Here is a 24,945-nt window from a genome sequence, read left to right as displayed (position 1 = left end):
TGGGAATGAGGTCCAGTTGGCTGACATTCAGTGGCTAGCTGAGTCTTTGCCAGTGGTACTTCAAAAGCAATGAGAATGTTCGATCGTTTCATGGAATTGCATGGGCTTTAGCCATTTATTGTCTACTCAAGGCGCTTTGCCTCATATAATTAAGCATACTTGTATATGCCTACAGGAGACATGGCTTACCTCCCCAATTGTGTTGAAAGGCTATACATTATATCAGTCTCTAACCAAAAAGGGCCTACGGGTTAGACCATATGGGGGACTAATTGTTGGAGTCTTACGTAATGTGAAATCGTGACGCCTTCATACCAAAATGGATGATTTAGTTATTGCTGTTTAGTTGGAAACGTCATTTGAATGTACAATGGAGAAAATGTTGTTGCTTAAGTCTTTACAGCCCACCGGGTGCCACACACAGTAAAAATATTCAGCAAACACTCCATGACCTATTGATAAACTGTATGCTGAATCAGGAAAATAAATCTGTTATCGTGGGGGACTTTAATTGTCATATGACAGGGGAGAAAGGGACATCTAGTAATCCCCATTTAAGATCTAAGAGTACAAAGATACATATGACTCATGACCCAGAGGGGCTGTATTGGCTGAGTTTTTTTGGCATATGGGATCTGGAAATGATAAACAGTAGGACCGTCAGTGACTATCCAGGTAAAGAAACCTGGAAAAACGGCAGACCCAGGAGCACTTTAGACTATATATTTGATACCCCTGAAATTGCGGTGCATGTACAGGATATGGAGGTGTCCATGAACGTATGGAGCGATCATGCATCACTTACGTTAACAATAGTTTCAGATGAAGTCAATCATATTGTGAAACCTTTGGGGAATAGGAGGGTTAATCATGCAGCTACTCGTATCTGCTGTTCAGAAAAAAAAACATCTTAAAAGCGGCCTATGCATTGTCAGCTGAGTGCCACTCCTATAATAGCTAATTTCAGGGATATTCCATTAATAATATTGAAAATTGGATCCTCTCATTTGAGAATACCCATGCAACGGTTGGGACTGGGATCGCTATAAATGGAACTACCAAAAGAAATCCATATGACAGAGAAATTAGAGATGCTAAAAGATTGATTAGAGCTGAGATTCGAAGGGCTAAGAAAACATGCAATACATTCCGATCTTACTTCTCTACCTGTAGATCAGTCAAGGCGAAGTTTAGATCTTGGATAAAACAAAAAAAATATATGAAGAGGTTAAGTTTGTTACCCCTCCTTATCCACGTTTTAAAGTTAGGGGCAACTAGCTTCTTGCCAAGATAAAAAAAAAAAGAATCGTCTTGAGCGCCAGGTCCGAATGGCCTTGCTAACATAGCATTAAAGAGCAAGCCAGAATTTTGGGCAGGGCGATTGAAGATTCTGATTGAAAAAGTCGTGATCGAAGGCAGAATACCTAATTCTTGGCAGAGGGCTACATTAATAGCAGTGTTCAAGAAGGGTGACAAGACTGAGCCGGGTAATTACAGGTTATTATCTAGGCTGGATTGAACTGGCAAACTCTTTGCCACCCGGTTATTAGATGAACTCCAAGTATGGGATGATAATGAAGGGATGTTTAACCGCTTTCAAAGTGGATTTAGGCAGGGTTCTTCAACCATACACAATCTGGTTATTTTGGATACCCTACGCACTAATGCCAGGAAATGTGGTAATCCCCCTTATATGCTCTCTATGTTGATTTTAAAGCAGCCTTTGACCTAGTCCACAGAGAAAAACTGTGGTTTAAACTGCAGTAAACTAGGCTGCCCGCAAGGCCTATTGTACTATCTGAGGCTCCTACATGAAAACAATACAGTTTCCCTTAACCCACTCGATTCACAGGGGAACAGGACTGCCCAAATTGAGTAGAATAGAGGAGTTAAACAGGGCTGTGCTACGGCTCCAATATCATATAACCTATTTGTTTATGATCTTCCAGAGGCGATTTGTTTAGTACACAACTGCCCCCCCCCCCCATTAATTGGAGCAGAACACTGCCCAGTACTCGCCTACATGGATGTTTTGGTCATCCTGGACCATACTTTCAGCGGCTTACGTAGATCATCTGAAGCACTATGGTAGTATGCGAAAAGAAATGGCCTTATAATTAACTTCGAGAAAACACAATTGATGGTATTCAAAATAAAAAGATCTCCTGTTCCAGATTAATGGTTCAGGAGTCAGAGATCCTCTATACTCCTAATTGCAAATATTTGGGTTTTGAAATTGAAACAAAGGGGGATTACTTTCAATGTAAACAAGCCTGAATAATCAGAGCTGCCCAAATTACTGCTTTGGTCCACCGCTTTACTATCAGTCATGGCGGATTCACCATTTGGGCTGCCCTTTATTAGACCAACAGGTCCTAGCCCCAATGATCACTTATGGTCTTGAAACCCTACAGTTGATCGATCTCAAATGGTTGCAAGTAGTTGAAGGCAAATACTGGAAAAAGATCTTAGGCCTTCTTACCTGCATACCTATGGCCATTATTAGGCTAGAATTGGGGCTGCGATCATTAAAATCTTTAGTATTAAAGAAAAGGGCAGAATTGTACCTTAATATGTTGAACACTTCGGACAATCAGCTCTTGGCATCTATGCAACAAGAAATTTTGAAGGAATCTAGGAAGTCTCTCCTAAAGAATAATATGGAAAACTATCTCAATGAGATATGTTGGAGTATACGATCTGGGGGATTTTCTCGCAAAGCAAAGCTCGCCCTGTCTAAAAAAGTTCAGCTAGGGGATTGGCTTGAAACTTATGCCCACCTCGAAGGTTTAAAGAACTATCATTTTGTAATGTATATGCTAAACACCTTTAATAAAACCACAGTAATACTTAAACCTACGTCCTCCAATCAGATTAAGGCGTTTTATACTATTAATCAGGAATAACCACCTACCGGTTCTGCCGATTATGCAAGAATAAATAAATTACTAAAGCAGGAAAACATGTTTTGACTAAGTGTCCAAACATGTCAATAACCTATAATGCTCAGTATCGTAGATATGTACATGACAAAGAACATACAGTGGAGATGATATTTTTGTGGCGTAGTATTAATACAACAAATATTAAGTTCTTAATTACAATGTACAATGTCTGGTTGGTTATAGAGAGCCTCCTATGGATTTATATTTGAATGTTATTGGGCAGATGTGTACTAGAAGTATTATGTGGACTCAATTCCTTTTCCTCCGGTTATTATTTATTAAGTGACTTGCTTAGTTAATTTTGTCCTTTGAAATTAATTTGATGAGTTGACTCATGACTCACTTATAATTTTAGTAATTTGTTGATGTTATGACTGGTCTATGAGATGATGAATTAATTTTTTGAAAATGAATTATGAATTTTTGAATGAGATGTTTATTTGTTCTGTATTCTGTGAACATTTTATTTATAAACTGTATCACATTAAATAAAAAAACAAAAAAACAAGATCCATTTCCCTTTACCATAGAAATTAATAAAGACCTGACAAGAATAACCTGGCATAAAGACAATGTCAGGAAAGTGAATGCGATGTTTGTACATGTCTTTACTACACTTTGACTTGCTAAGAAGCTATCCATCTATACACATGATGTGTTTGGTCATTACGTGGAAACAATGCAGAAGGTTATTACCCCTGTGAAAATGAACACCACCAGATTCAAATATAGACATTTCAGTGAAGAAGTTAAAACAATGAAAAAAAGGAGACATAAGGAGATCAGACGCATTTGTGGATTGTCGTTCTCGCAGCCAGTGCAAATACAAATGATAAAAAGGGTTAAAAACAAATGGAAAAATTGCAAGAACAATCTTTGCATCTCATTGTATCAGACAGACGGCGAGAATATGTTATCAGCTGTGAGGGATGCCTCTTCTAGGAAGTTCTGGGCTTTGATCATTAAAGGGGCACTGCCTCAATCCATTGTTCAAACCATTTCCATCTCAGAGTCGTCGTGGGTGGGGCATTTTGGTTCTCTTTATGCTCCTTCAAAACTGGGACTGGACTCTTCCATTGGCCGTTTGGTGTTCCCCATGAAGTATAACATTCACGCAGAAAGATATAAAAAATCTGATTTTCTGAGCATCTACTTCCTGCGCTCCGGATCCTAATCGGTTAGCAAATGTAGTTCGGAAAGGCAGCACTGAACTTTGGGCCAAAATTCTTTTTGTACTGTTTAAAGAGATAGCTGTGACCAGACGCATTCTTGAAATTTGGCATATATTGTATATTGCCCCAATTTACAAAAAGGGCGATAGGGACTGTCCATCCAACTACAGACGATGCAGACTCTAAAATCTTTGCTGGTCTAGTTCTCGAGCATATTCGGGAATGGGCGGATCAAAATAATTCGCCATCTTTTTTTCAGTTTGAGGCAGAATGTGGGCACAGATGCAGGCGGTCTGCTTATAAAGGCCTTACAAGAGAAGGAATGGAGGTCTGGGAGTTTGCCAATTTATCTGGCTTCAATGGATCTCTCCCTGGCCTTCAACCTTGTGGACAGAAATATACTTTGGTCAAAACTGATGGCTTCAGGGCTGCCAGCCCATCTACTCTCAATCCTTTACCATCTTCACGAGGGATCTAGATTACAATTACGTCTTAGTAGCACTGGAACACATTCCCAATCTATTAGAATTCTGAATAGGCTACGACAGGGATGCATATTTTCCCCTACTATTTTTAACCTATATGTGGCAGATGCAGGTATAAAATTAGAAAATGCAGAATTCGCTTTGCCGGTAGTGGAGGGTGTCAAGGTGTGCTGAACGGTCTACGCAGACGATTTTATGCTGGACAACCATACTCCAAGAGGCCTGCAGCGCCTCTTGAGTGCCTTCAGAGAGTTTACACTGGCAAATTCCCTTAACGTTAATACAAAAAAACAGTAATTTTGCGTTTGTCGGAAAGAAGGTGCCCTATAAAGTATTCTTGGTTCCTAAATCATGAGAGGCTTGCAGCTAGACCGGTAATTCGATATCTAGGCTACCCCATTTTTGGGGACAAAAAAAAGGCCATTAGCGAGACTATTTGGAAGGTAAAGTGGGTCCTCAGATTGCCTAATTGAGAAAAATAAACCAAAAATATGGGAAATTCCCGTTCCTGCCAAGCCTGCGTTTTTATAAATGCAAGGTGATACCACAGTTCAGCTATGGATTAGAATTCACTCCTCTTTGGTGCAGAGAGGAACATTAAAAATATGAATCCCGAATCCTGAAATCAGTGTTAAGATGCCTCCCTAAGTGTTTCTTTTGCCGCAGTGCGGTAGGAACTTGGTTTGCTCTCCTTGGCGAATGTGGTGGAATGGTGTCGGCTTTTTCTTTATAGAAAGCTAGTCACTAGCAAGAAATCGACTTTGTATGATATTATGGGGAATGTCCTGTGCAATCGAGTGCCTGAATCTATGTACCCAGAGTAGATTGAAAACAATATGCCATGAAATCCTGGACAAATTGGGGGTGCCCCATGACCTTCTTATATTCAACCCATTGAAGGTAAAAAAAACTATTGCAATTCATAGATTGCAACAATACCGTGGAGAAGGTGCTTAAATGTAAACTATATGGTCAGCTTCTATCCCATTATAAAAAATTAGGGGTCATGGAACCTTATTTCAATAAAATCCCAGACAGACACTGGAGTCAGGAATTCATGCACTTCAGACTCAACGTGTTGGAAACAGGAGAAATTAAGGACATAATGGAGAGAAAGATCGGTAAACACTCATTGTGCAGATTTTGCAAATTGGTGGACTCTGTGGAAACGCCAAGACATTTATTGATTGAATATGCTGCTCTGAGATGTGAGAGTATTAGCAGTTTCAGCAAATGTGTCCGCAAAACTGCATATGTGGACCTAAATATATCATGGCTGCAAATGATGCATGGTCGAAAGGTAAATTTACAGATTGCTGTTCTAAGGTTCTTGGCTAATATCTGCAAATTAGCTGAACATTAGGGGAAGAAATGAGGATGTTGGCCTTTTCTTTTGTGTGGTTGAGTTCTGTGCTTGATTTTTATGTACGTTATGAAGGGGGATGGCGGATGAAGGATATTCGAGGGCGCTGCTGCCTTTCAAGTCTTTTGTTCTTTTTAAGTGTTTTCTAGAACATAATTTAGGTAATGTTTACATTTTAAGTGCTGTAATTAATAATGGAAATGCTGCTAACATTTATGTCAGCAACTTAGTATTGATTTGATTCTTTTACTTGTTCTGTCATCAGTTTTTTTCTATGTCACAAGTTCTATATTTTGTTAAGGCGTAATTGGGCTGATTGACAAATTGCTGTAATTGAAAAAGTTTCTGTATGAATTAACAAATCAAATTCTCTTCACCTTTTAAAGTTTTGTAAAGGTTACTGTGTAACCAAACACAAATAAATAAACAATTTGCAAAGGCCATTTTGATTTGACAGACTGCACTAGGACTGCATTATTCATGATTTGATGGTCGAGACTACTCCCATCTTAGTTATAGGGCAGATTAGGAGTTTCTCCAACCCCAACCATTTCAATAAAGGTTTTACAAATTGTACACATTGTGTCAGTGTCAAACTTGCGATACCATGCCTCCCCTAGAACAGGGTATACCTCTCTCCGGAGAGGAATCAGATGAACTCGAAGAGGGTGACTTCTAATGTCTTTTCTTCAACTGCCTCAAGGATGACGAGGAATGGTGGGTCCCACTCCTGGAGCGTGAGCGTTTTTTTGACTTTTTCCTTCGAGGAGAGTCACCTCTCGACTCATCGGATGATTGATTTTTTTGATGGAGTTCATTGAAGGGGATTTATTAGGGGTGACTACCCGCCACTAGTTCCCCTTTATGCTCTTCCAGAGCCTTACCGGTCATAGACTGACAGGTTTCACAGTCCGCCTTCCTATGCTCAACGCCCGATGAGGATCCATGAGGGACATCTTGGCACCACAGTTTCAGCACTTTTTGAAGCCGATCTTTGGGGTTAAAGGTGCTGAAGATGAGGCCATTGTATTGAAACAAAGTTTGTCACAAAAATTGAAGCGCACCATCATTCTACAATGCATAGCTATGCCAATGGGCGCTGTGTGTGTGTTATATACACTGACGATGACGTTAAACAGAGATGGGAGCCCTCGAGGGCATCAAGTCGACCGCATCGAATCACGGTGCCCTCTGCTGAAAATATTTTTCCAAAGCAGCTGAAGCTGGAAGGATATCATAAGATGAGGAATACGTGGGAGGACACAATCCATTCGAAAGGCACATGCAGAAGCAACCACGTTGTTCAATAATGTTCAACACTGTTGCAAATCACAACTGGGTAAGATCTCCATCAGATGTCACCCAAAGGAAAGTGGGACATTTTGGAAAGGTCCCTCAGCAAACAAAGAGTTAGATGTCAAAGACTTCCTTTAAGAGCAAGGTTTTTAGTGTTTTCCTCAAATTACAGATGATACTTTGCTTCAGAAACCAGTGGGGTCGCAGTTCCATAGGGTACAACACACCACTTTGAAAGTTCTGCCCCAAACTTCTTTTCTTGGCTTGAATAGGGGGAGAGCCAAGATTTGAAAAAGTGAGAGGCAAGATGAGATTGTACTGTCCACAAGTGCAAAGCCATCAAGGCTGAAGGCCAACTGGACGTTTACTAGATTATTTTTGAAAATCCAGGGAGAAAGGAGGCAATAATGTCACAGTACTCTATGTCAGGCACCCCTTCTGTACAACTCCACCCACTGCCAACAATGGCAGTGACAAACCTTGCATCCCTAAAAAGAGCAGTTACTGTAAACCCTTTCCCCTGTTGGCAGCAATGCTCAACCCAAAACACCCTCCAAATAGTAGAAAAGGATTAGACTTGAAAATGCACAGACCTTCGCACACCCCAACAGAAAGGAATAAAATGCACATTGTATGTTCTGGCTACCAGAATCAGCAACACAGAAAACACTTGATGCTGTGGCCTACAAAACGAACAATGGGCAAACATTGTAGAACCCTTGCTCAAAGGCCATATTATCCAAATGCTTCAACACTCACTGCCTGCTGATTCTCTTGTGGCACAACCACCACCCTCCATTTTCTTTCAAGAGTGTGTTGATGTAGGGGAAGAGAATGATACGATATGATGTGGCATTTATAACGCGCCTGTACACAAGTGTTTCTAGGCCGACAAGACAAGGAGAGGGGAAACAAAGGGAGGACAAAATAACAGTCTTCCTAGACCTTGTGTCATTCAGATCGCGCAAGTGCAGTGAAGATGGAAGGGGAGAAGTGCCAAGGGGGAGGGGAAAGGGGGAAGTGCAGTTAACTCACAAGTGCAGCCAGTGGGTGGTTCATAAGTGCAGAGAGAAGGGACTGTAGGGTTGCAGATACAGGCCCTTAAGTGCTGGGGAGCCCAGAGGCAGTGCAAAGGCAACTGGACATGCAGGATCCTGGGCCCGAGTATAGAGGGTGACCAGGTGACCAGTGCACAGAGCAGTCGGGTGCATCAGCAGGGGAGAGGGAGAGAGAAACTGAAATGGAAAGAAAGGTCTTGAGTTGCTTCCGGAACTAGAGTTGGTTCTGCTCAAGTTTGAGAGAGGCTGCTCCAGAGGGAGGGTCCCAGCCAGGGAGATGGCTCTCCCCCCCCCCCCCCAACTTTCAGCTTGGAGAAGCGTCTGACTCTCAGAGAGTTGGAGGTGGATGAGCGGAGAGTTCAAAGAGGTTTTGGAAGAGAAAGTTGGAGGTAGAGCGGTCCCAGGCCCCAGAAAGCCTTGTGGGTTATGCAGAGGGTCTTGAAGTTGCTCCTTGCAACCACAGGGAGCCAGTGAAGAGATTTCAGAGCTGGAGAGATACAATCCCTGGGCTTGAGGCAAAGGACAAGTCTTCCAGTCCTGTTCTGGATAAGTTGTAAAGGTCGAAGCGTAGAGGCAGGAAGATTTAGAAAGAGGCTGTTGCAATAGTCCAGCCTAGAGAGGACCAGAGCTTTTGAGGGAAAGTGAGAAAAGGGAGAATAACTCTGAGGAGGTGCAGCTGATAGTTTGACTTCTTAGAGACATCAGAGATGTGAGCAGAGAAGGAGAGGGTGGAGTCGAAGATGTCACCAAGGTTCTCAACCTCACAGGAAGGAGCAGGAATAGGGTCCAGAGTGGACAGCCAGAGAGAGAGGAAAGGAGGGAGCGGGCGTCTCAATGTGGAGGATCTCAGACTTACTGGCATTAAGGCAGAGATCACTGGCGGCACACCATCCCTGAATTACGGCCAGACAGTCTGGTATGAGAGAAGAAGCAGAGGTGGCAGAGGGGAGCCTGAAAGAGAGCTAAGTGTCATCCGCATAACATTAAAAATTGGAGCAGAAAGTAGCGATGCGGTGGGCAAGCGGTGCCAGGTAGTTGTTGAAGAGCCAGGGAGTGAGGTAAGACCCCTGGGGAACACCACAAGTAGAGAGAGAGAGATAGAAGAGAAGAAAGACCCCAGTTGGACCCAAGAGGGTTGGTCAGTGAGAAAGGAGGTCAACCAGTCCAGGCCCTGAGGAGAATGAGGATGTAAGGGAGATTGGAGTCAAGATTGGAGAGCAAGTCTTCACGGGTGTTCAGGAGAGCAGGTTCCATGCTTCTGACAGCTCTGAAGCCAGACTGGTGGTCATGGAGGCAAGCAACAGATTCAGTATGTAGATTAAGCTGAGCGATGGCCAGCTTTGTCAAGATTTTGCCCAGGAAAAGAATAATGGAGATTGGGCGAAAAGAAACTAGTTTCTGGTTAGCATTCATGGGGCCGCATTAACAATTACCATGCATGTTGTAAAGAGTAGGAAAGCTAACGGTGTCTCATTATGTACAACTAATACTCTGAATACTCAGAATCCTCCCATCTACAGAAAATTGAGGAACTATATATTGCCACTGGGGTCATTTCTGCATAGTTTCCGTACTCCACTCAGATACTCCAGCGCCTTCAATAACCTTAACTAAAGTCCGAAATTTCCGTTTGAAAATGCAAGCTAAATGTCAATCTCATAAATGGCGTTCTTCTAACATGGAGTGGCCAAAAGGACAGATGGTCCAAAGCTCTCTGTGAACTTTCTGGCATGTACCAAACAAGCCACGAACAATGACACCTGGTTCAAATTTCCAGGATCTTCATAAAAAAAACGAAAAAAAATAACATGAATTTTAAGCATGTTAACATTTAAAAAAATGAAAAGGCACTAAACGTGGGGGGGGCCTACATGGAGAAAACATGAGCCATTCCATAGCTTTTGGGACTGACTTCAAAACTACACAAACAACTGATATTCATCCCAGAAATCATGGTATAAAAGTGTAGATATGTGGACGAAATCTAAAATCAGTCCGAAAATTAACATCTCACAGGCACTGGAAGATTTTGATAGACAGCAACATAACCCTGTGTAATGAAAGTCAGTGTATATGGGTGAAGCAGTTGCTTCTTAACACCAAGAGACCTGTTGTGTCATTTCGCACCTTGTGCAGAATGCAACTCCCCATCTCTGTGTAGTTTGGGTTCCAAACTACTCCCTCCCATCATCAGCAAGGAAGCACAGCCACCTAAAATTAGAAAAACAATATGCACTTGTTTGAAAAAGCCGCTTTCTTTTGAGAACCAGTCAAACCGGTTCCATGGAGCGATGTACTCTGCTGCGCCTGCTGCAGTGCAACACATCTCTTGCTTGCAAAGGACCCTGTTAGCCTAAGTATCTTGTTGTAGGGCTTATTCTTTGGCTCTCAAGCAGGGTTTTGAATAAACTCTTGCTGAGATCTGTATTTGGTATGGGAGCAGAGGTGAAGGCACGCCCCTGCACGCTCACACCAGAAAATATACAGCCCGCTAAGGAAAAAGGCCCAAGACACTCTTGCAAGGATAACAAGTGTTTATCTTTACAAAAATAGGAATGCATCAGCAAAGAACTCTGCCGTCACGGAACGTTCTGAGGTCCGTTGGCATGGGCAGTACGTTCTAAGCACAAAAAGCGTCACTAATGATATCATACTATTCAGTACAGTTTTACAATACAGATTGTCAGAGGCCTATAGATACAGGGCCTGCTCCATATGGGATGCCCGGCCATTGGTCCATCCATCTCTGTTCACGTGGGTGCTGCTGGGCACGTCATCCACGGTCATCTAACCTAACAATTAATTAGCTACTCTAACACACAATGTTATTCTTACGATTGAAACAATGCACCTGGCAGATAAAGGATGGGCTCGGGGGAGAATCGAGGTCACACTAACTCACACACACTTCACTCGTTCCAAGACAGATCAGCAACTCTCAAGGTCCTCCACCTTAGTCTTGAGCTACAATTCTGATGCCACCATGCGCTTTGCTACACAAATAATGTGATCCATTGCTGAAGGCACAATAGCCCTGCCTTCTGATCTTAGTAATCGATCGAGGGGTGTAAATGTTTTATAGTCGGTGGTCTGGGCTTGGATGGTAGTGTGGCATGTGGGGGTTATGGGATGAAAGCATGCGGGAGATCATTGGGGGCAGGAGGGCCTTGCTATCTATTCTGTGGGATGGTACTGCCAAGAGGTGCTCCGCTCCCTTCTCATTACTTTGCAGGGCACATCGTTCCCAAGGTGCGAGAACCTTTAACTTTCTGAACAATGGAGGAGGGGGTGGATCTCGCAGACCTGGCCAAGGTGGGGGTGGTGTTCGCGATCATGCAAGGGGCCCAATCCAAATACACAAAATACTGTTCGCCACGTTTGGGCCCAACTTCTAAGATGGCTGCTTGCCAAGATGGCTTTTACACTTGCGTCTGCCATATGCCTTATACTGCATGTACAAAGATGATTGCACACACCCTTTATGTGTACCTTCCTTCCCCCTGCTCCCTCGATGTGCTCTATTAGGGTCTAGTTGTTGTTCGGTATGGCCTAGGGGGGTGGGAAGACCCGCTCTCCTTCCCAACAGAGGTACCACAAATTCGAGATTGCAGTGTTGTCAAATTGCATATTTTACTCCCATGTGAGCCATTCTCCTACACACTCCTTTCATCGTCAGCATGCTTCTCTTCGCCTTTCAGCACCCAAAGGAAACCCCATTAGGCCAAGGAATGCTCCTCTGTCTTTGAAAGGCATTAATGAATCTTGATTCCACATGTTACCACCCTGTGAAGAATCTCTTGCAGAGTTCCAGAAACATTCTGAAGCCAAGGTTATGGAGCGGCTTCAACACCAGGCAACTGGAGTGTTCGTGTGGCCTGCGGATGTGTGGGCACCATGCAAGGCCTTGGAGGTCTGGAAGCAATGGGGTAGGTCACTGGGACAAATGGGGATTCTGGCCCCTGCCCCCACTGCCTGAAAAACGCTGTTCTTTGTCAGATAGGTGTTGCCCTAACAGGTTACAGTCCCAGCAAGTCCTCCGGCTCAACACCAAACTAATTTATGGTGAGGTTTGCAATGGATCTCAGCCTCTGGAACATCAATTTATCAAAGGTGAAATTATAGCCGGTCTCCCAAGGTAGCTCTTTCCATGAACCAACATGTTCATCTCTCCCTAAATACTAAGAACTTCACTTAAGGGAATACATGAGGTACCTCAGTCAGCCTCAACAGCATTTACCATTTTACATACGGTACAATGTATCTGTATAGGACAGTGAGAGCAAAAAAGCAAGATGGTGATTGACAGTGGCAGAGTTTTACCAGGTTACTCACCGTAGTGACCACCTTACTCCTAGTCCATAGTCCCCTTTCCTCCATACTTATGGGACATCTCTCCGTCCGGTGGGACGGGACCGGAGCACTTTTGTAAAAAGCATCCACATTTTTTTCAAACATTTGTCCCTCCTCTCTTTCCTGCGCGGGGCCTGGCACGCGGCCGTAACCCCGCCCACCTTGGCTCCACCCCGCGCATCGCCCACCAGTCCTTTTCTATCGCAGGGTCCAAGACCCATTAGCAATAACAGAGGAACCTTATTAGAGGGGACGGCGGGCGTATGGAGGAAAGGGGACTATGGACTAGGAGTAAGGTGGTCACTACGGTGAGTAACCTGGTAATACTCCTACGTCCAGTCCCCTTTCCTCCATACTTATGTGAGATTCCCAAGCACTCCTTACAGGAACTATGGGTGGATGGAAATACCCCTTACTGAAACAGATTCTTCAGCACAGCCTGGCCGAACTGAGCGTCAGCCCTAGAGCTCATATCGAGGCAGTAATGCTTACAGAAAGCAGATGGGGAGGCCCAGGTAGCCGCTCTAGCGATGGACTCACAGGGAACATACCTCTGAAAAGCAACCGCAGCTGCCTTGCCTCGCACCTGATGTGCATGGATACCCTTAGGAGGTTTCAGCTTTTGGACAGTGAAAAATTCCATGATACAGGCAGCAATCCATCTGGAAATGGATGCCTTAGACGCCGGCCTGCCCTGGGGTTTACCGAAGGTCACAAACAGTTGGGAAGAGCGCCGAAGCTCGGCAGTCCTGTCCAGGTAGAATTTAAGAGCTCTTCGGACATCCAGGCAGCGTAGAACCCTTTCCGCCTCCGAGGCAGGGTTCGGAAAAAAGACCGGAAGGGAAATAGACTGATTCAGATGGAATTCAGTCACTACCTTTGGTAGGAAAACTGGGTTCGTCCGAAGGACTACCTTGTCCTTGTGAAAGACCAAGAAAGGATGCTCCACCGACAATGCCTGGAGCTCACTCACTCTCCTCGCTGACGTAACGGCGACCAGATAGGACACTTTCCAGGACACGTACTTGAGGTCAACCGTAGCCATTGGCTCGAAAGGTTTATGGCACAGCGTCGTCAGGACTACGTTTAAGTCCCAGGGTGGGTGCAGACTACGAACCGGAGGGTAGATGCGAGTCAAACCAGCAAAATGTCTCTTCACCACCCGGTTAGTTAACGAATAAGAACACCGGTCTATAGAGAGGTAGGCGGAAATCGCCAAGAGAAGTCCTGCAGGACAAGACATGAACCCCTGACTCTGCTAGGGAGGAGACAAAGGACAGCACCGTGTCAATCTTCGCCACCCTCGGGTCCAATTCTTTCTTCAAACACCAGTGAGAGAACCTGAGCCATTTACTCTTGTATTGGGATCTGGTCGAGGGTTTCCTGGCAGCCTGGATAATGTACATGTTATCCGCAGACAAACCCAAAGGCTCTAGAGCCGTGAACTCGGGCACCATGCCGCCAAGTTGAGCGATTGTGGGAAGGGGTGCCACATCTGCTGTTCCCCTTGGTGAAGAAGATCGGGAGTTACTGGTAACCTGATCGGCGGACACACCGACAGGTGTTGAAGTTCTGAGAACCAAAACCTGGCCGGCCACCACGGAGCTATCAGTAGAAGAGAACAGTTGACAGAACTCTTCAACTTCCAAATTGCTCGATGAACCAGAGGAATAGGCGGGAAGGCGTCAGCTCTCATGTTGTGCCATGGGATCTCGAGTGCGTCCCCCAGAGAGGAGGCTCCCAGCCCCCCTACGGAGGCATACTGAGGAAGCTTCTTGTTTACCGCCGTGGCGAAGAGGTCCACCTCCGGTGTGCCCCAACGCGATGATAGGATCTCTGCCTTCAACTCCCACTCGTAGCTGACCACTGTCCCCCGGCTGAGGGCATCCGCCGTGACATTCAGCCGGCCCGGGATGTGCACTGCAAGCAGCCAGACCCCAAGAAGCACTGCCCACTCCCAAATCTGGATGACAGATCCACGAGAGGGGGAGACTTCGTTCACCCTTGCTTGTTTATGTAGTACATTGACACTGCATTGTCCGTTCTTATGCGGACCACCTTGTTGACAATGAGAGGTCTGAACGCCTTGAGCGCCAGAAAAATCGCCAGAAGCTCCAATTGATTTATGTGCAGGAGCTTGTCCTGAGGTGACCAGAGGTCCGAGACCTGAAGAAGATCTAACGTCGCACCCCCCCGAAAAGGGAGGAGTCTGTCGTGATCGTCACCATGGGTGTTGAGTCCTGGAACCCGACACCCACTGACAGGTTGCTGAGAGAAGACCACCAGTCCAGGTCCACTCTCATGGAATCCGGAATCATTATCCGTTTGGAATCCGGGTCCACAGCCTGACGCCAGGAACTCCGAAGAGCCATCTGGGTCCGTCTCATTTTGAGACGAGCAAGAGGAAGAGCCAGCACACACGAGGCCATGAGGCCCAGAAGCCTCTGGAACCACCAGGCCGACATGCTCTCCGACTGCGTAAACATCTGACACATGGCCAACAGATCTGCCATTCGGTCCCCGGTCAGATACACTCAGCAGTCTATCGTGTTCCAACGAATACGCCATCTTATGCCCTAAGATCTCTGGCTATCTCTCAGGACGTGTTAGTCGCCATCGCGGCTATTCCGCTTCCCCTTCTTTTTCAGTTTATGTTATTTGTTTGTTATGTTATGTAAGCGCCCTGAGACCTTTGGGTGAGTGATTGCGCTATATAAGAAACTCTTTAGTTAGTTAGTTAGAAAACCCAGGAAAGTCAGGTCCTGTGAGACCGTCATGGAGGATTTCCGCCAGTTCACCGACGGCCCAAGATGGAACAGGAGCTGAAGGAGAGACTGGAGGTTGCCAGCTGCTGCCAACGGGCAAGGGCTGCGTAGGAGCCAGTCGTCCAAATAGGGATACACATGGATAGCCTGGAGACGAAGATGGGTCGCGATCACCGACATCATCTTCGTCAAGACACGCAGCGCCGAACTGAGGCCAAAAGGAAGCACCCGAAACTGGAAGTGCTCCTCTCCCAGAGAGAAACAGAGGTATCTCCTGTGTGGGTTCCAAATCAGGATATGCATGTACGCATCCTGAAGATCCACCACACTGAGCCAATTCGCCCGCCTCCAACGAGGAGCGAATCTGGCCGGGCGTGATCATCTTGAATTTCTCTTGGGGTAGGGAAAGATTGAACTGGGAAAGGTCTAGGATGGTGCGTAGGCCAGCCTGGTTGGGTTTGGGCACCGTAAACAGCCAGGAGTAGAAGCCCTCCCCTCGCTCCCCAAGGGCAACGGGTTCCACAGCTCTGAGGAGCAGAAGTTTCTGAAATTCGGTCTTGAGGGAGGGTGACCCCGACAGCTGAAAAGGAGGGTTGAGGGGTGGGGTAGAGGGTAAAGGTAAGCGGAAGCCCGCTCGAGCGACTGACCAGACCCATCTGTCTTCTGTGATGGTCTGCCACGCCTCCCAATGAGACGCAATGCGTCCTCCCACCGGGGTCTCGTGCGAGCGCAGAAAACCCTCATTTGGCAGGTTTATCGGTGGCGGTGCCACCTGAACCTGATGAGGAGGCTGAGGAGCGGGAGAAATACTGCGTACGCTGTTGTCTTTTCGATGGTTATTCCCCACAGGAGTATCCACTCTGCGATTTTTGCGGTCGAGGAAGCTCCTAAAACCAGAGGAAGGTCGACCTTGCGACAACGGCCTTTGAGTCTTGAAGGGAGGTTTAACCAGAACAGACAATGATTTGGCCGTCTGAGTGCTGTCTTTGGTTTTGGTGAGCACTACATCAGTAGAAGAGTGAAAAAGCTCCTTACCATCAAACGGAAGGTCCAGAACCTTGTCTTGCACCTCCTTCGAGAACTTGGTGGCATGCAGCCATGCTTGCCGCGAGGTATCAACCCCTAACATCAGACCCCGAGCCGAGGTGTCTACGTGATGAGCCGCAGCCTCCAGGAGATCCTGGGCCAAGACCCTGGCATCGGAAAGGCCTCCTCTGAATCCTCCAGCTTCTCGACCGGGAAACTCCGACAGACCTCTCCACATCCGCATGTTAGCTCCCGCCAAAATCAATTCTGCATTGGCCTGCCTGAGCTGCAAGGCCGAATTGGCAAAGATTTTCCTCCCTAGGGAGTCCAGGAGCTTGCCCTTTCCCAAGACCTGAGTCGCCGTCGAGGAGGAGGAAGCTGCAGGTCTGGATTGCAACGTGGCCGCAGCCACCACTGTCGAGAAGGGAGGCGGACAAGATGACAAGGCCACTTCTTCCGAGGAATGTAGCCTGTACCTCGAGTCAATTTTTTTATTTACAAAAAGTCCCGAGTGTGGCTTTTCCCAAACTCTTCGGACCTCGGCCAGAACGTCCTTCTGCAAGAACAGGCCGGTACGCTGCAAAGGAGACAAGGTGAACACCCCAGAAAGCACGCCCTCCTGCGGAACAGGTGCCTCGGGCACCGGAACATCTAAGAAGCTCATCATGTCCAGTACCCGGTCATGGAAAGCTCTGGTAGAGCGGGGCAGGTCCTCGTTGTCCTGATCGCCTTGAGGGCCATCTGACAGGTCCGGTTCCTGCTGAGCCGAGTCAGGCACTGCCTTGTCCACTGGGGACAATGGTGGCACAGGCAGAAGCGCAGGGGGAGGCACCACGGGCAAGGGAGGTGCTGGCGGAACCCCCGACGGGACGGGTGGAGCCGGAGGCGCAGGTGGACATATCTCCTTGAAAAGCCCCTTGAAATATTCCCTCATGGGGTCGGTGCGCATAAGCGCTTGGAATTTACCGAAAAAGGCATCCTCAGGAGATTGTTTCGGAACCTGAGGAGGTCACACAGGCCCCTCCGCCGACGTATCCACATAAATCAAGGGAGCCGACCCCGCGGGCAACAAAACATTGTGCGGAAGAGGCATCCGGGCGTTCCAATCATAAACCGGCCGGTAAGGATGCGCACAAGGGACCTTACGTTCACCCGAAGGACCGAACCCTACACCAGGGGCCGATGGCGTAGTTGTAGGGGTAGTAGCTAAAATGGCCGCCGTGGTCGTGGCGGGAACGGCGCCATTTTGTCCTCGTCTGAGGGGAACTGCGGCACGTGAGGAAGTGAGGCAGGGGTCCCCGTCGATGGATCAGGGGTCTTAATTTTAGCCTTAACGTAAGGAACCTCGGCAGAGCCGGTACTATGAGGCCTGGAATGTTTCTGCGACATACCAACGCCAACTGAGCCTTCGAAGGAAGAGCCTCGGCACTGCCGGTAAAAGAAGAAACTTTCATCTTTGCCCCCTCAGCAGATCTGGTGTCACCACAAGAGTGGGAACGGTGCACTGTCACCGACAGGGCTTTGCCCGGCCCCTCAGAACTGTTGGTAGCCTTAGCCTCTGTACGAGGGACCTCAGACCTAGGCCCGGTAGAAGCCTTATCGGCACGGGCCTCGAACATGCGTTCGGTAACCTCAAGCCCAGCCAAGACCTCGGGGTGTACCCCGGTTTTGTTATTGAGGGAAGCCGAAAGAACGGCCTCACAGCAAGCTCCGGTACCCCATGACTCAGTAGAACTGGGTCTACACACAGCCCCCACAGGAGGGGCCTCAAAGTGTACTCCGGTGTTCACAGGCCCCTTACGGAGACCCTTGGAGAAAACTCTGGTAGAATTATTAGGCCTGACAGGCACCTCAGGGCGAACCCCGGTAACAGAGCTCTGAAAATCAACGAATTCACCGGGCGTTTTTTCTTCTCGTCGATGAACGCCCGAAAATGCGAAGGAGGAGTCCGTCCGAGCACCACCTCCCACCGCTCCAACCGACGTTGAAGAGCCCGGACAGAAAGGGAGTCACAGTAAAAACAGGAGTCCCAACGGTGTTCCGGACCCAAACACTCTAAACAAAGAGGATGGGGATCCGCCCTCGCGAAGCGACGGTGACACGATGAACAGTGTGGAAAATCTAGTGTAAAAGACAGACAGACTAGTAAACGAACGCTAGCGAGAGCCAGAGAGGGAAAAACTGGAAGAAAATCTTCTGAGGATGCAAGTGCGTCCGGCCCCAATCGTGCAGAGAAACGGACTGATGGGCGACGCGTGGGGTGGAGCCAAGGTGGGCGGGGTTACGGCCGCGTGCCGGGCCACATGATGGAAAAAGAGGAGGGACACATTGTTGAAAAAAATGTGGATGCTTTTTACAAAAGTGCTCCAGTCCCGTCCCACAGGACGGAGAGATGTCCCATAAGTATGGAGGAAAGGGGACGGGACGTAGGAGTAAGAAAGTGAAAATGGGACCTGCCTGAATAGATGAGTGGTAGGAGTGTGGTCATGATGTATGTTGTTATGCCTACTACTATGCTTTATAAAGTGCACATTTAGCTGGGGAGCAACAGAGCACTGTACAATGAAGAAATAATTGTGAGAAAAGGGTGTATTTCCAAGGAAAGACATCAAGATGGGGGGGTTCCTGTAGAGAGGCCAGGGGATGGTTCCCTCGAGTTGGGAGATCATGATTAAACATCTAAGCAATACCTAGGAGTCATCACAAGTCTTTAGCCCTTTCCTAAACTGAAGAAGTATCAAGCTGTTACAACTGAAACCAGGATGATGTTCTGATTGGATGAAGCATAGCAGGAGAAAACATGTTTCCTTCTTTTCCTCGTTGTAAGCAAACTTGGCCTCAGACATGGAGACAGATGTGTGCAAGCTGCCAGAACTGTACAGTTTCATGGAGATAGGTGGGCCTTTCAGTGTTCATAGCCTTATGTGCGATGCATCCGGTCTTGAAAAATGTTCGGGCATGAATGAGTAGCCAATGGAACTACCTTAGGATTGGAGAGATATTGTCCAGCTCTTCTCCGATTACCTCCGGATTAGGTCAGTATGGTTGTCTGAGCAAATATCGCCTTTTACTTCCATGATATGACAGTGGAAAGGGGGACGTTTCCATGAATGGCACTCTCCCATTGATCCTTCGATATGGAGGCGGGCGAGGGACTGACGCTACAGATGACTCCATCCGTCTCTCGACACATACTTCATTATACACGGGGTCCGGGTGAATCTACAGCCGTCTCTTCACTCCACGCTGCCTCCGGAGCCCCTTCTGCTACACACAGGATCCAGGTGAGCCTGCAGCCAACCGTACAACCGGAATTAGGATTTCCAGAGACCGCCATCTGCATCTCACCCTTCCCGTGCCCGATCAGAAACGAGGAGGCTTTGTGTGCCCCCGCGCCAGCTTCGAGGCACCTCCATTAACCACCTCACCGGCACCTAATCCCTCCCCTTCATCGCCATCTCACAACGCCCTGAGTCCAACCATTTTCTTCCTGCCCTCTGCCACCCCTCCTCGCACAAGTGTGGTTCCAGCCTGTCCCACTCTCCTGCTACACCTCTGCTTCCACAGTCCTCAGTTCACCCGGCACTGTGAGGTACTGTGAGGTAGAGGTACTGTCGGACTGAACGCTGCTTCCAGCTTAAGCCACCTTATCAACCAGTGAACCTGCAGTCCCTGTGGGTCGAATCAGCTTGGGATTCCTCCATACTACCCTGGTGCCACCTACAACGGTCCGGCCCGCCTGAAGGTTCACTCAACAACGTGCTTGGTCTCCTCCAACCCCATCTGTGAGTACCTACTCCCTTTGACTCTAGCGGTTCCTGCAGGTCATCTCTCAACACTGGTCCCACTACCACCTGGGAGCAGCCCAATATTTCCACCCCATTTTCCTGCCTCAAGCACCTAGACCCCTCCAACTGCAGTCTCTAGTGCGTGATGCCTTTGACGCTTTTAGCTCCTTCCGGGCTACCTCTCATCACTGGCCCCGGGCCCCCCTTTAGCACCATCCTGTGCATGGACTACTCCAACCTCTATTCCAAGTAACCCCCTCCTGTCACTTTCCACTCCCCCCTTCTACTCCTACTCCTACATTGCCCACCACCCCCCCCTTCAGTAACTGTCACATTGGTCTCTACCTCACACATTCCTAATTCCTACAACTTCAGCTCTTCTCTACTTGTCCTTCTCCACGTCCATTGGTATGCGAGCCTCCATAACCCCCTTCTGCCTCACTCTCCCCCCTCTCTCCACCCTTCCACCTTCCCCTTTCCCTCCTTCTCTCCTCTCTCCTCCTAGTCCAGATGCCCAATCCTCTTCACCATCATCACCCCTACTCCTCCAGTTACCCTCCTTCCTTCACGCACCGCCCTAACCTTCTTTACCCCCCCCACTACCAACCACTCTGCCCTCTTGAACACTGCTCTCTGGAACGCCAGATCCATCTGTAATAAAACTGCAGCTACCCTTGATTTATTCTTTCGGCTCAACCTTCATTTCCTCTGTCTTACTGAAACCTGGATTCCTCCTCACAACACCTGTTTCCCCGCCTCCTTGACGACCGCTTCTTCCACCTTCATTCACACCCCCTGGCCCCTGTCGTGGTGGAGGCGTTGGTCTCCTGTACCACCCCAAATATATCTCCTCCTCCTCTTTTCCAACTCTCCCCTCTTTCCCTTCCTTTGAATTCCTGTACAAGTCTTTCTCCTCACCCTATCTCCTTCCTGATCATTTATCGCCCCCCTGGCCCTCTCTGTTCCGTCTATGAAGACCTTGATCACCTCCTCTCACTTATCCTCCCTCCCCCTCTCCTCTTACTGTACTTGGTGACTTTAATATCCATCTTCCTCCTCCCCCTCAATCTTCCCCCCTCCTCTCCATCCTCGACTCTTACCTCCTCTCCCCCCTTCCCTCTTCCCCCACTCACTCCCCTGGCTCCACTCATGACCTCATCTTCAATTCCTCATATCCCTCCTCCCCGGTCTCTTCTCTTCCTGTTTATCTCTCAGACCATGCCTTACTCTCATTCTCCCTATCCCCTCTCTCACACTCCACTACTGCTAATCTCTCCCCTCCAATTTACTTGCGTCGTGACCTTCGGGACTTCGATGCTACCCTCTTTTCTGACACCTTTTCAGGTTCTCTTCCATCTCCTCATGACTTTGCTCTACTCTCTACGGATGATGCTCTCTCTTCCCTTTCCTCTTCCATCTCCACTGCCCTAGATCAACTCTACCCTCTTTCTCTCTTTCGTCCTACTCAGAAGCCTTCTCAACCCTGGCTTACCTCCCATCTCTCTTCTATGCGGCGCCTTCTCCGGCGGTTAGAGAGACTCTGGCTCAAATCTCCCTCGCTATCTAATCAAACCTCTTTTCTTACCATGCACTTTACAACTCCTGTCTTGCAACAGCCAAATCCTCCTACTACACTTACCTTCTCCAGTCTCAAGCCTCCCACCCTCGTCAGATTTTCCAAACTCTCTCCCGTCTTCTCTCTCCTCCTACTCTTGATCCCTCAACCAATTCCACACTCTCTCCTTCTGACTTTGCCAACTTCTTCTCCTCCAAAATCCTCACTCTCCGGCAAAAAATGAACTCCCTTTCCGACTCCCTCTCTCCTCCGCCCCCCTCTGCTCCCTCTTCTATGTCCATCTTCTCTCCTGTTTCCCCTTCTGAAGTCTCCTCCCTTCTTTCCAAAGCCCACCCCATGTCCGTCTCTTCTAACCCTCTCCCCTCCATTCTTATCCCCAAGATCTACCCTCTTATCCCTTACCTTACCACCTTCTTCAACTCTTGCCTCTCCTCATCAATCTTTCCCTCTGCGTTCAAACATGCAACGATTATTCCTATTCTAAAGAAGCCCTCTGCTGATCCACTGCTCACTGCTAACTACAGACCTATTTCCCTTCTACCTTTCCTCTCTAAGATTCTTGAGTGCCTTGCCTACTTTCATGTCTCATCCTTTGTTACTTCTTCCTCTCTCCTTCCTCCCTTCCAATCTGACTTCCGTCCCAAACCTTCCACTGAAACTTCTCTCACCTCTATCCTTAACTCACACCTCTCTGCTCGACATGCCAAGCAATCCTCTATCCTTATTCTACTTGATCTCTCCGCAGCGTTTGACACTGTCGATCACCACTCCTGCTCCATACTCTTCCCTCCTCTGGCTTTAACGGCCCTGTTCTAAAATGGCTATCCTCCTACCTCTCCTCCCGTTCCTTTGCTGTATCGTGGGGAGGCCAGTCCTCTCCTTCCTTCCCTCTTATCTACGGTGTTCCTCAAGGCTCTTTACTTGGTCCTTTCCTTTTCTCTCTTTACACCTCTCTCATTGCCCCTGTCATCTCTTCGTTTGGCATTTCTCACCACTTTTATGCTGAAGATACTCAACTCTTTCTTTCCTTCTTTCTTCTCCTTCTCCCCTGACCTCCACCTTAAACTCTCCTCCTGTCTCACTGCTATCAAGAACTGGATGTACTCCCGCTTTCTCTCCCTTAACACTGATAAAACCGAAGTCCTTTTCTTCCCCTCTAACTCTCTTTCCTTCCCTCCCCTCCTCCTTTCATTCACTTTCCTCCCTCCAATCTCCCTATCTCCCCCCAAGCTCGTAATCTAGGCATACTCTTTGACTCCTCTCTCACCTTCTCACAACACATTTCACTCACCTCCCGCTCCTGCCAATACCACCTCTACAATATACGCAAAATCCGTCCCTCCCTCACATTCCACGCCACCAAACTCCTAATTTCCTCTCTCATCTTTTCCCGCCTCTTCTATTGCTCCTCTCTAATCTTTGGACTTCCCGCATCTCAGCCTGCCCCTCTAAAATCCATATACCACTCTGCTGTCCGTACCCTTTGTCTCCTTACCTCCTGTGACTCCATCTCTTCCTCGCTCTCTCACCTTGGCTGGCTACCTTTCCACTCACAACTAAAGTTCTACTTTCTCTGCCTTGTCTTCAAATCCCTCCATGGTCTTGCTCCTCCTTATCTCTCCTCCCTCCTCCCCTTCTACTCCCCCTCCCGCTCCCTTCGCTCCGCTGACCATTTCCTTCTCACTGTTCCTCCTTCCTCTTGCGCTTCCTCCCGTTTCCGCTCATTCCAACTCCTTGCACCCCTGCATAGGAACTCGCTCCCTCTTACAATCCGCTCTACCACAACTTTCACCTCATTTCACACTTCCCTTAAATCCCTCCTCCTCCATTCTCCTCCTTGAAAACTTCTCCTCTGCCCTCTTCACTTCCCCCCGCCACCCCTCTTTTTACCCTCATCTGATTCCTCTCTCCCCTCTCCTACTCCTCTTTTCCCCTTCCATTCTCCCTCGCCCTGTCCATCTCCTACTCCCCCCACCTCTTCCCTCTCCCCTTTCCACTCCCCCCACCTACGTTAATTGCTCTTTGCACTGTTTTGTTGAATGATTCAATATGTAAATGTTGCTCTCATTGTTAAATGTTGTTATTTTGTATTTTGTTGTTCCACTGTACAGCGCCTTGGTGTAAAGCGCTATATAAATAAATCAATCAATTATGAGCATCACACAACCACCACTGCGACACTCGGAACATCCTCAAGAACTGCCCAGAGCTCAAGCCATACACGACACAGGCACAACCTTCACACCTCTGGTGAAAGCATAATTAAACTGACGCGGGGAGGCCACATTCAGACAAAACATAAGGATGCTACACTAAACCATATGTCCACTCAAATTGATTAAACACACAAACACGTAATGCCCAGGAATCCACCAACACAGACAGTAAGTCACACATGGGTGCTTGATATATTATTGTTCACATCATGTGCACAACTTGAGAATTTATTTTTTATTTGCCACTCCTGCTACCCCCTTTTTCCACATCTAGCATTTTCCTGCCCTGGCTGAGGCAATTACCTAGGAGAGAGTTGTCTGTGACCAGAGTTTAGCCATCAATGGTTGCCTAGGATGGGCAGGATAGATACATCTCATTGTTCACAACTTTAGTTAGTTTTACCTAGCCACTACCACCGTCCCCACTTGTTGCACATGTTGTATGCCGAGACAGCTCTTGCTCAAAGGGGAACTGTCTTGCTCCCATACATTCCCACAAGTACTTTAAAAGAACTTTTGCATTTAGTAAAGGCAAGAGCTTAGCAATTCACTGCTCCCAAACACACATCTGTGTTGCCTTCTGCATGCCCTGAAGAAACTGCACTTCATTTGCCCTTCACAGGCACTTTGCGCCAAGCAGAGTTTATGATGAATTCTCTGTAAGGTCTTTGGTTCACCACCAGAGGACAGCACAAGCGGTGCAGGGAGGTGTAGCTCTTTACAGCAGGTACTGCAGAAACTGCAAAACTGCACTTTGAAAAAAGTAAGTTAGCTACCTCAGCAGGCCAGTTAACTGGTGGAGCGACCGTCCCACTGGTCTTGCACCTTATGTGGTTTCATTTGTTGCTGAGCACTGGTGCCTTTGTTCTGGCCCCCAACTTAATTTTATGAGAACATTTTTAAAG

General features: G+C 47.6%; 1 protein-coding gene across 1 annotated transcript in view; it reads right to left on the bottom strand.

The window, feature by feature from the left end:
* LOC138467978 (serine palmitoyltransferase 3-like) overlaps window positions 1-24,945 on the bottom strand; it is a 1,426,144-nt gene that overhangs the window by 1,031,454 nt on the left and 369,745 nt on the right. The gene's annotated exons all lie outside the window — the stretch shown is intronic.

Source organism: Ambystoma mexicanum, chromosome 4q, assembly GCF_040938575.1.
Source record: "Ambystoma mexicanum isolate Mex_15411 chromosome 4q, UKY_AmexF1_1, whole genome shotgun sequence".
NCBI classification, from domain to species: domain Eukaryota; kingdom Metazoa; phylum Chordata; class Amphibia; order Caudata; family Ambystomatidae; genus Ambystoma; species Ambystoma mexicanum.
Note: the sequence above shows the minus strand (reverse complement) of the source record. Positions and strands in the feature narration are given on the sequence as shown.